The 12,368-nt window shown below is 39.0% G+C and overlaps 1 protein-coding gene across 4 annotated transcripts in view; it reads left to right on the top strand.

Annotated features, from left to right (window-relative positions):
• The window catches only part of LOC149239889 (uridine/cytidine kinase UKL1, chloroplastic-like), a 277,768-nt gene that overhangs the window by 166,320 nt on the left and 99,080 nt on the right, over positions 1-12,368 (top strand). The window lies entirely within an intron of this gene.

Here is a 12,368-nt window from a genome sequence, read left to right on the forward strand (position 1 = left end):
CTGATTTATTTTTCCTACTTATTCCACAATAAGTTATTTATGAAATTACTTCAATAAACATTAAAATAAATACTACTGCAGATATCACACCGTAATACAGAAATAAACATATACCCAAGAATCAACACATTGACATAGTTATTTTGGACAACAGTCCCCGGAAAAACCCAATGTGGGAAAACTGGTGCAGCAAGGGAGGTTTTTATTATTCAGCAATTCTTCAATACAACAGGGTGCCAAAGAAAAAAAATTCACGAGAGAAAAAAATTCTCCATCACTTCTCCCAATCCCAGCGTCAACCCGACTGACCTCTGCGTGGCTCTCAGACTCTCTACGTCAGCCCCTGCTTGACTATGTCGGCCCTGGCCCTCTCTGCGTCACCCACGCAGGCCCAGTTAATGACTGCGTAGTCTCCTGTTGCCTCTGCGTCTGCCTCAGTGCTGATCTCTAGTGGTTGATCTCGTCTCTCTGTTCTGTACTTGCTGCCTCGTGATTGCTCACCAGACCATTGGTTCAATTTCTCAGCTAACCCTGCTCCAAAAATTGAACTGACTGGTCTCCCTCAGTGTGTTCTCCAAGTGACCCTCAAGCTTCTTCTTATACTTTTCTCGTTGACAAATCAACTACCGAGATTAAGTCCCTAATCAACGGCTAAGATTAGATTTGGCTTGATCCATGATTTTTGGACCATTCTAACACAGTTTTGTATTAATTCACATTAATTTTTTATTTTCCCTAAGTTTAGACTTAGGGACTTCATTAAAAATATTAGTTATTTTAATATCTTCCAAACTGTTTAGAATCTGCCCAAACCCTGTCTGGGTATCGGAGATCTCATGTGCCTTAGCCTCTCCACCAATTTTCGTGGCTAGAGCACATCCGATGCTACCTCAAATCAACACTCCCTCTTAGCGAGGACTGTGCTCTAGCAATACTCCTCACTGAGCATCACCTTGATCATCCGGCATAGGTCCCTGTGCTGTTACTAGGCCTGCTGCCCATCATCCTCTGCACTGCTGCATCTTGTACTGCTGCATCCTGTACTGCTGCATCCTGTATTGCTGCCCATGGCTCTACCACTGCCACTATTGCATCTGTACGACAACTCCCTCTGCATCAGTGCTGCTGCTGGTCCTTTCTCCCAACACTGCAACTCCCTCTGCATCCGTGCTGCTATCAATCCCATTTATGCTTCTGAAACGAGTTCTTTACCATCCCTATATTTTCCTTGAATTGTCAAACTTTGTCCTTCCAAGGGCCTTGGCGAGGATATCCGCCACTTGTTCTCCTTTAGGAGTGTAGCTCAATTGTACAACTCCTCGTTGGACATAGTCTCTGAAAAAGCGACACTGGATATCAATATGCTTCGACCTATCATGAAAGATTGGATTCTCAAATAGCTTGATGCAACTTTGGTTGTCACACATGATCCTGGTCGCCTCCATATTTTTTCTGAATAGGTTCACCAGCAGTTTTCTAAGCCATATGGCCTCGCACTAAGCTGTGCTTGCTGCCATATATTCTGCCTCAGACGAGCTTAGAGCCACAGATTCTTGTTTCCTACTGCACCAGGAGGTCATTCCTGATCTAAAGTTGAAACAGTACCCAGAGGTACTTTTCTGATCCATTGAACTTCCTGCCCAATCTGCATCAGAAAATCCACTCAAACTGATATCCTTACCTTTAGTGTATAGAGCCCATAATCGACTGTTCCTTGTAAATATCTGAGAATGTGTTTGGTTGTTGCCCAGTGTGCCCTCTTTAGTTCCACCATGAACTGACTGAGGGTGTTTATAGCGTAGCAAATGTCTGCCTTGGTATTGACCAGATACATCATGGACCCTATGAGTTGCCTGTATAGGGTGGGATCGACATCCTTGTCTTCTGATGCATCAATCTTCTTCCAGTTGGTGATCATTGGCGTAGCCATAGGTCTACAGTCCTGCATCCTGAATCTTTTCAGGATTTTGTAGCATACCTCCCTTGCCCAAGGAAGATTTCTCCCTTCTTCTGCTAAACTTCCAACCCTAGGAGGTAGTGCATTCGTCCCAAGTCCTTCATATCGAATTCTGTGGCTAGATTCTTCTTGCAGTCCCTAATGAGTCTGGATGGTCTTGTCAGAAAGAGATCATCCACATACACTACTAAGATTCGTAGCTCGTTCTCTACAATTAGATAGTAGAGATTCGGATCCGCGTCACTCTTCACAAATCCCATCTTTTGCAAGTAGCCATCTATTCGACCATACCATGCTCCCGGTGCCTGTTTCAGCCCATACAAGGCTTTCTTCAATATGCATACATGAGACTTCTTCTCATGAGTTTCACAGCCCTCTGGTTGTTCAATGTATACCTCCTCTTCTATTACCCCATTCAGAAATGCCATTTTGACATCCATCTGATGGATATCCCATCCCATCTGGGCTACAAGAGATATCACGGTCCTAATAGATGTATACTTGGCTACCGGGGCGAAGGTCTCCTCATAATCAATCCCTTCTTTTTGAGCATATCCCTTAGCGACAAACCTGGCCTTGTATTTCTCAACACTGCCGTCTGCAGCGTATTTGATCTTGTAGATCCATCTTGAACCTACCACTGATTTGTCTTGAGGCCTTGGCACCACCTCCCAGACATAGTTTACTATTAAGGAGTTGTATTCCTCTATCGTATCTAGCCAAACCTGATGTTGAGCTGCGTCTTTGAAATTGACAGGCTCCCCATCCTGAGCTACTAATCCCTGATATCTATCTGGCTGTTTTCGCTCCCTCTTATTGTTTCTTGGTGCACTGATGAAGTCCTTTGCATCTCGCAAAATCTGACGAAGTTCCTTGCTAGTTCTTCCTCTGCTAGCAGGTGCTTCTGTTCGCTCCTCCTCCTCATCTTGAGAATCTTCCTATTCTGAGGAAGAATTCTTTGCTTCCATTGGTTGAAGAGGCTTAGCCAACGGCTCCTCTTTCGACTGCTCCTCGAAAGGCATCTCGCAAGATCTTCTGAAAGCCCTGTCCTCCATGAACTTTACATCTCATCGTACTACTACCTTCCTTCTCCCTGGAAGATAGATTCTGTATTCCTTAGCGTTCTCTCTATATCCCACCAGATATCCATTTTCCGCAGTCTGATCCAGCTTCTTCCTCTTTTCTTCATGTATGCGGCAATATGCTAAACTCCCAAATATCCTGAAATGACTGACTTTAGGTGTCTTCTTTGTGTAGACTTTCTCTGGAGTAATCTTGCCCAATGCCCGATGAGGAGTTCTGTTCTGAACATAGTCTGCTGTGTTGCATGCTTCCGCCCACAAGAATTATGGCATATCCTGATCATACATCATGGCCCTAGCCGCTTCTACAATAGTTCTGTTCTTTCTTTCTGCTACCCCATTCTGCTCCGGATTGTAGGGAGCTGTCCAGTCTCTTCTGATGCCCTCCTTAGCGCAAAAATCAGTGAAGTCCTTATCGACATATTCTCCACCATTATCTGAGTGCAAAACTTTTATTTTCTTCCTAGTCAGATTCTCTACCAGAGCCTTGAACTCCTTGAATCGACAAAAAACTCATCCTTGGTTTTCAAAAAATAAATCCAAATTTTCCTTGAGTGGTCATCAATGAAGGTAAGGAAATACTCGGCACCACTGAGAGCTTTGACAACATAGGTCCGCAGATATCTGAGTGTATCAATCCTAGTACACTCTTGTCCCTATGTTTGCTCCTAGGAAATGCTGCCTTGGCATACTTTCGTAGAGCACATCCCTTGCATACATCATCTCGTTCCTTACTCAAATCCGGAACTCTTGTTACAATGCTCTTGAGAATTCTCAGAGCTCCATGGTGCAAGTGACCCATTCTTCTGTGCCATAGTTCATTCAAGTCCTTGTCTCCATGACTGCCTATTAGTGCCATTGTTGATTCTAGTTGTATGTAATCTATACAACCGATTACTTTTCATCCCGATTTGCACTCTCTTTTTTTAGCTCGGGTTTTTGACGCATACCTTCTCCTTTATGAAGTAGACGTCATAGCCCTTGCCTTGTAGTTGTGACACGCAAAGTAAGTTCATCCCCAATCCTAGTACATGTAGCACATTTGTAGCATGGAACCGTTCTCTCGATTCTGTATGAAAGACTATGGTACCCTTCCATACTGGAGTACACTTTGCCTTGTTCCCCATGGTGATCTAAAAGTTCATCTTCTCTTCTCGATATTCTGAAAAACACTCCCTGATTCCGTCATATGCCATGAGGCTCCACTGTGTATATACCATACTTCTGATGATGCAGCACTAGTCATACACGATACTTCTTCATCCAGCCTGGAAGCTAACATAGAGAGTTCAAAATCTCTTTCTCTTGTGAAATCTTCTGAAAGTCTGTGTGAGTTCCCTGACGTGTTTGCCTCTTCATCGTGGTTTCGACCCATACCTGATCTTCCCTTCCTGTCTTTGATTACTCGCTCTGATACCATGTGAAAATTCTATCACTACAGTAACTAATTTATTTTTCCTACTTATTCCACAATAAGCTATTCATGAAATTACTTCAATAAACATTAAAATAAGTACTGCTGCAGATATCAAACCGTAATACAAAAATAAACATACGCACAAGAATCAACACATTGACATAGTTATTTTGGACAACAGTCCCCGGAAAAACCCAATGTGGGAGTATCGGTGCAGTAGGGTGCCAAACTAGCTTACCCACAAAGAGAAAAAAATTCTCCAGCACTTCTCCCAATCCCAGCGTCAATCCGACTGACCTTTGTGTGGCTCTCAGACCCTCTACGTGAGCCCCTGCTTGATTGCGTCAGCCTTGGCCCTCTCTGTGTCACCCACGCGGCCCAGTTAATGATTACAGAGTCTCTTGCTGCCTCTGCGTCTGCCTCTCCTGCATCAATGCTGATCTCTAGTGGCTGATCCCGTCTCTCTGTTCCATACTTGTTGCCTCTTGACAACTCACCAGACCACTGGTTCAATTTCTCAGCTAACCTCGCTCCAAAAATTGAATTGACTGGTCTCCCTCAGTGTGTTCTCCAAGTGATCCTCAAGCCTCCTCTTATACATTTCTCGTTGACAAATCAACGGCTGAGATTAAGTCCCTAATCAACGGCTAAGATTAGATTTGGCTTGACTTTTGAACCATTCTAACACAATTTTATATTAATTCACATTAATATTTTATTTTCCCTAAGTTTAGATTTAGGGACTTCATTAAAAATATTAATTATTTTAATATCTCCCACACTGTTTAGAATCTGCCCAAACCCTTTCTGGGTATTGGAGATCTCATGTGCCTTAGCCTCTCCACCAATTTTCATGGCTAGAGCACATCTGATGCTATCTGAAATCAATAGTGTTCATAAATGAAGATATGTAGGCATCTAAGTCATATCTTGGAAATGTTTTTATATCTGATAAATCATTATGAAAGCTCCTGAAACTAGTGGGTTTTGGTTCCAAAGTTTTTTTTTTTGTCTTCACTTCTCGTGCTTCATTTATAGACATTGAATTTTGAACATTTTGTTTCATTATAAAGTCCCAAGTTCCAATCTACTTTGCTTTTCTTCTGGTTTTAATTCCACTCCATATGAAAGGTGAGGGTTGCATCCAATTTGCCTGATTAGCATCTTATTGCTATGTTTTACACCATTAGTGGATGGATTGTCCTTTGATGATGGACATACACCCCCAACTACTTCGATTATCTTTTAGTAGATTTCTCTCATACGTCAATAAAGGGAGTGCTTTGGCCTTGTTGAAATATGTAACTAGGTTCGTTTTTCATAATGACATATGTAATCATGATTTTATGTATTTGATGTAAAGAGAAAAATAAAAGTGTTATTGTCATTCTTGAGGCATTGGTTTCATGCTCAAAGTTATTTGATTTATAGTTCAAACACCCATTGAGTGCTTCTAGCGCCTGTCTTTGAGTCAAGAAGTCATAAAGAGTCATTGTCATGTATGGAAGCTCCTTTTGGGCATGTTGTATATTGTATAGAATTTATTTGAGTCAAAGACCCTCCAGGACCTTGTCACTGTGCTACAACAAGTTGACCTTCAAAAGGATGACATGTTGGCCTACCAAGAGGAAAAAGTCATCCTATTAGGGCACTCAAAGAAGCCTATAAATAGAAGCACTTGGCTTCATTCAAAGGACATACATTCAGCTCAAGAAGTTCGATTAAAAACACAAAAAGACAAGGAATAGCCGGCGAAGGAGGATCGAAGGATTAAAAGGGACTGTCTTGGGCTGAAGTCTCTCACATGTGTGAAGTAAATTAGGGAATCCATGTGCTGCAAGTAGACTGAAATACAGAGCCACCAATAAGTCTCGTTTTTGGTTCCATGAAGACTAATTTAAGAAGTTGAATCATCAAGAAAGAAAGTACTTCCAAAGCGACGGAAAGAAGAGATCAAACTGCCCCAAATCTTTCACATGTGCAAAGTGCAGTAATTTCAGTAGGCTGAAAGTTGTAGGTAAGAGAGGCCGAAGTTGCAGGTCGAAATTCTTGATCAAAGAAGTGGAGGCTGCTATAAGGCAAGTTTGACATGGGATGACTTGGTGAGAAGGAAGTGCTTCAGGGAGAAGTTTGACTTGGTCTTGGAGGAGTCTTTGTGAAGGGTCATAGGTCTTGGAATTTGTTATTTGAAGTTCTATAAGAAAAGAAGAGTTCTTGTGGGTTTTCCTCTCAAGAGGAGAGGTCTTGGCGCTGACTGATAGGCTATATCTTGTGGCCTCTTGCCCCATTGTTCTTTATTGTTTGGCAGCTATTTGATGATAAGAACACTGATTATAATCAAGTGAAAGAAGAAGCTAATTAAGTTAAGTAAAAATACATCACAAGCAGTTATCAAAATAAGAGAAATCATCTAATCTAGCTACCCCTAGATTTCTCAATAGGCCACACATTGTAGTAATAAGACCCCAAAAGATCATGTTGACCTCTACTGGTCAACTACCCATGCAGTACACCCCCTTTCTTGGCAGAAAGGGGCAGCACCTGATCTATGTGTCCAAGCCATCCTGCAGTCATCAGCAGTTGCATCATTTTGATTGTAAACCCAGTCTGCATGTATTAATTGTAAATAATCTCAGCAGACATGAGTCGTGTATGTGAATTGCCTAGGTGGACCTAACTTTCTAGTGGTAATCTACGTCCCGGAAGGTTTTTCGTCTCACCGATCCATGGATCGGCAGAGTTTTCCTTCAAATCTGACCCCAAAGCTGGGATGGATTTTGTCATTAGAACTTTAGGAGAATCCTAGTGTGTTGATCTGCTAGGTTATGGTTGTGTCGCAGAACTGGGTGATTTGTGAGGGTCTATGTTAAAGGGGTTTTCCCCCTTAAGATGTAAATTTGTAAAAGTCATCATGAAATGTGTCTTGAGGGTCGAAAAAAAAAAGTTTTAAATCCCCTCATGAGTCCTAAGTCCTAGGTCCTAGGTGATGTTTCCAAAGGCTTAGTTCGATGATCCATTTTAAAATGAATTAAAAAAATAAAAAATAAAAAAAATAATAAAATAATAAAACAAATAAAAATTTAAAAAATGAAAAAATAATAAAAAAATTAAAAAATAGAGCAAAAACCCTAACTAATAAAATAATAATATTTTAAGTGAATGCATGGAAAATATTATTTTTTAATAAATCGGCGGATGAGATCAAGAGATGTCTTGATCCTCATCAACGGTCAAGATCATTTCAGCATGGATCACTCGAACTAGCCGTTGGAGTCATTTCCTTTAAGTAGGGTGCTAGGGGTCAGTTCAGATCAATGGGATCTGTGAGTCTAAGACTGAAGAAGCTCTCTTGTAAATCTGTTTCTGGTTAATAAAAGAAGACTTTGGGGTCCATATCTTGCTGGTGTTACTCTCTTGAAATGCTGTGAGATTGTTTAATTTTCTGCATATGTTATTTTCAGCCGTTAATAATAGCTTTTTGTAGAGTATTGTGAGCACAGGTATCTTGTTCACTTGCTAGGGTTTGAGAGTTGTTAGGGTTTCTGAAGTAATGGCAGGTATCTCCATTACTTCCTGAGATCTAGCAACATTTTTGCCCTCTTTACTGATGGTTGTTTTGCGAAATCATCTAATCTAGCTACCCCTAGATTTCTCAATAGGCCACACATTGTAGTAATAAGACCCCAAAAGATCATGTTGACCTCTACTGGTCAACTACCCATGCAGTACACCCCCTTTCTTGGCAGAAAGGGGCAGCACCTGATCTATGTGTCCAAGCCATCCTGCAGTCATCAGCAGTTGCATCATTTTGATTGTAAACCCAGTCTGCATGTATTAATTGTAAATAATCTCAGCAGACATGAGTCGTGTATGTGAATTGCCTAGGTGGACCTAACTTTCTAGTGGTAATCTACGTCCCGGAAGGTTTTTCGTCTCACCGATCCATGGATCGGCAGAGTTTTCCTTCAAACCTGACCCCAAAGCTGGGATGGATTTTGTCATTAGAACTTTAGGAGAATCCTAGTGTGTTGATCTGCTAGGTTATGGTTGTGTCGCAAAACTGGGTGATTTGTGAGGGTCTATGTTAAAGGGGTTTTCCCCCTTAAGATGTAAATTTGTAAAAGTCATCATGAAATGTGTCTTGAGGGTCGAAAAAAAAAAGTTTTAAATCCTCTCATGAGTCCTAAGTCCTAAGTCCTAGGTGATGTTTCCAAAGGCTTAGTTCGATGATCCATTTTAAAATGAATTAAAAAAAAAAAAAAAAATAATAATAAAATAATGAAACAAATAAAAATTTAAAAAATTAAAAAATAATAAAAAAATTAAAAAATAGAGCAAAAACCCTAACTAATAAAATAATAATATTTTAAGTGAATGCATGGAAAATATTATTTTTTAATAAATCGATGGATGAGATCAAGAGATGTCTTGATCCTCATCAACGGTCGAGATCATTTCAGCATGGATCACTCGAACTAGCCGTTGGAGTCATTTCCTTTAAGTAGGGTGCTAGGGGTCAGTTCAGATCAATGGGATCTGTGAGTCTAAGACTGAAGAAGCTCTCTTGTAAATCTGTTTCTGGTTAATAAAAGAAGACTTTGGGGTCCATATCTTGCTGGTGTTACTCTCTTGAAATGCTGTGAGATTGTTTAATTTTCTGCATATGTTATTTTCAGCCGTTAATAATAGCTTTTTGTAGAGTATTGTGAGCACAGGTATCTTGTTCACTTGCTAGGGTTTGAGAGTTGTTAGGGTTTCTGAAGTAATGGCAGGTATCTCCATTACTTCCTGAGATCTAGCAGCATTTTTGCCCTCTTTACTGATGGTTGTTTTGAGCTGTGCAGAAAACCCTTTCTGAAGGAAATTGGTGGGCGTTTGGGGAAGTTCTCGGCTGAACCAGCCAACTCCCACAAGCATTTTTTGCTGAGCCCAGTTGGATTTGATCCTGGGTTTATTATTCAGTTTATTTTGTTTATTTGCATGAGAGATTTTCTGAAGTTCTTCACAGTGAAAAACCTGAAATCTTTATCTCTTTAAAATATTTCTGTGCTCATTGCTGAATTTGGCTGTTAAGGGGCCAAATCTATAAATTAATCAAGTAGTTTTGGGGTTTCATTTTTTGTTTATTCTTCAGCAGGTTGCAGGGTGTTCTCTGAAAGTTTCAAAGGGATTTATTTAAAAAAAAAAATTGCATCTTGCAGATTACAGAGAAGATCCTAGCATTTTGGTTTTCATTTTTTGCTGGGAGTGAAATACTCTGAAGTTTTCAAGACGTTGGTTGTCAACGAGTCTATATATTCCACACACAGAGAGCAGGGTTTCTGACGGCGTGAGCAAGAAAAACGTGATTTATGAGTTTTGCTGAGCATAAATCTTCATCCGGTTGACCTACGTATGCATCTCCTCCACGCTGCCATTACATTTCATTGTTCGCCTGATCCAATCCGTATCTGTCATAGCACAATGCAAAGAGAAACACGCAGATGCCAAAGCGTGACAGTGCATCAATGCGGCATCGTACCATCTTTATCAACACGCCGTAGTCAGGGTTTCCATTTGGTTCGCCGTCAGATTTTCTGATTACGCAGGCGGTTTTTTCCATCATAGATCTCTCACGCAAGCCGAACAGGTAAAATCGATTCAAGTTTTCTCTGCGTCTGTGCCCAGGTGTTCTTTAAATCGTTTCTTGAATTCCGCCATTAGCGTTTCCTGGTCGAGGGTTTGTGGTTCCGCGTCAATTTTTTTTTCCTTTGACTGGTCACGTATCATCGCTCAGTGTTTTTTGTGTTATGCGTAGGTTACTCTCAGCATTTTCATAGTTTTACATTTAGACTTTAAAGTTTGTTTTTAATTTAAAGTTTGGCTTTGTAAATTTCTTTAGATTTTAATTTATATTTTTAGTTTAGTTTCGTTATTTTTATTTTCTTTCAGATTTTAAATCTTATTTCTTTTAAGTCTTTTATATATGTAGAAAAGGGTTAGCAATAGATTTAGGATTAGATTTTAATTTAGTTAAATTCGATTTCATTTAGTTTCGTTTTATAAATTTGTTTTCTTTTGGTTTCTTTTAAAAATATGTATGAAAATAAACAAAAAAAATGCGATTTTGCTTTTAGTTTAGATTTCATATTAATAAAAATAAAAATAAAAATGTTTATATTTTGGTTTTGTTAGATTCTAGTTTTTTGATTTAATTTTCATATTTTAGTTTAGGATTTTAGTTTGTATAAATTTTAAGTTTAAAGTTTTATAATCTTTAGATTTTTTTAAATTTTCATTTTTACAATACGAAAAATAGAAAAGGGATTTATTTATGGAAATTTTTAGGGCTTAGTTTTCTTTTTATATAGTTAGGTTTAGATTAATTTTCTTTAGATTTTCTTTTTTATTTTTAGATTTTGTTTAATATTTAATTTAAAAAAAAAATAAAAATTTGTGGAAAATTATTTTTGCCAGATTCAGTTATTATCATGTTATATCTTTCATGCTGAATTTTCAAGTCGAGATACGAATATGATATCTGGTTAATGGTTTATGACTCGTGGTGGTTTAAAGCATTCATCTTTTTAAATTTTCAGTTGCTGGATATCGTTTTGGTCATTGTGATTTAGCTGATATCTTTTGATGACAAATGATTGCTGTTTACGATTTATTTTTCTATATCATCTAACAAGTAATCATTTTAATAACAATCTCTTAAGGCACTGGTCTGCTAAATTAATCAAATCCATCGAGTGCTTTTTATATCGTATCTCGAGTCTCCCAACTAACTGGTCAACAGTTGGTCTTCATCATCTCACAGGGTCTACCCCCCTTAGCCGCGGGAGACAGGCTTAAACGGAGGGACCGGGGATCAGAGTGACAGCCCCCGGTCTGAGCGTTGTCGTGTCAATCTGCGCGACAACAGATCTCTAAATTCTAGTTATTGTACTTGGTTTGTTCCCGACCAAGTAAACTCAACCAACCTTGCCAGTCAAAGATAAGACTTGGCGAGTCTCAATTGATTCAATAAGTTTGTTGATTGCTTGTCTGCTTGAAGTTAGGAGTTTGGAAATGAAAATGAAACAAACATAATCAAGACACAATATATGTGCATATGACTTCAATAAAAGGAAGGACTTATCACATCATTCTCAGGTACAGAGGTTAGGAAGACTTCCCCCCACCCAACCATTCCATTTGTTGTTCACCAATAAGCCAACCAGGTAAAACAACCAACTTTCTTTGAATTATTGTTTAAGCTCTTATTCTAAATCCTAGTGTTATACACACTTTTAAACACGACCAGAAAGATGGATGTATGGCATACTACACAATGATGTTGCCTCTACTTGTGTGATCCTTGACGGCGTAGTCATCTTCTGAACCAACTTAATCTTACTTTTATGTCTCTTCTTTATCAACAAGTGGTTCATCTGCGTTTCACTCTACGAATCACGGTTGTGAAATGCATTGGTGATTTTTTTTCGAAGATGCTTAAATTGAATTCCCTCCTCGCAATTTCCCGAAAAGTTGTTACATAAATTCTAATTTCTTGATTCTTAAATAACCTTTTATGTCATTTGATTTTTCTTTGAAAGTTTTTATTGTTGGAATTACTAGTATAATCTGTATATATGACAATGGTTCATGTTTCATTATTACTTTTAATTTTGTCTATGGTCATATTCTTTATTCTTTCATTGTGTTACATCTGGCCCTGCACTTTGCATATTGGTTGTCTTCCACTTCACATAAATGGAGTATCAACTTTGGAGCTAATATGACAAAATACCAACACCCTTTCTTTGATTATTGACACCAACACAGTGGGGAGAAATTGATTATTGGTGGAAACTCAACATTGCCTGTTTTATGATGTGGTGATGTTCTGATTGACGCTGCCAAATTTTGGAAGTCCTTCATGTTCTAG

Source organism: Pinus tabuliformis, chromosome 8, assembly GCF_031772625.1.
Source record: "Pinus tabuliformis cultivar Carrire ecotype Pingquan chromosome 8, CPIR1, whole genome shotgun sequence".
Lineage (NCBI taxonomy): Eukaryota > Viridiplantae > Streptophyta > Pinopsida > Pinales > Pinaceae > Pinus > Pinus tabuliformis.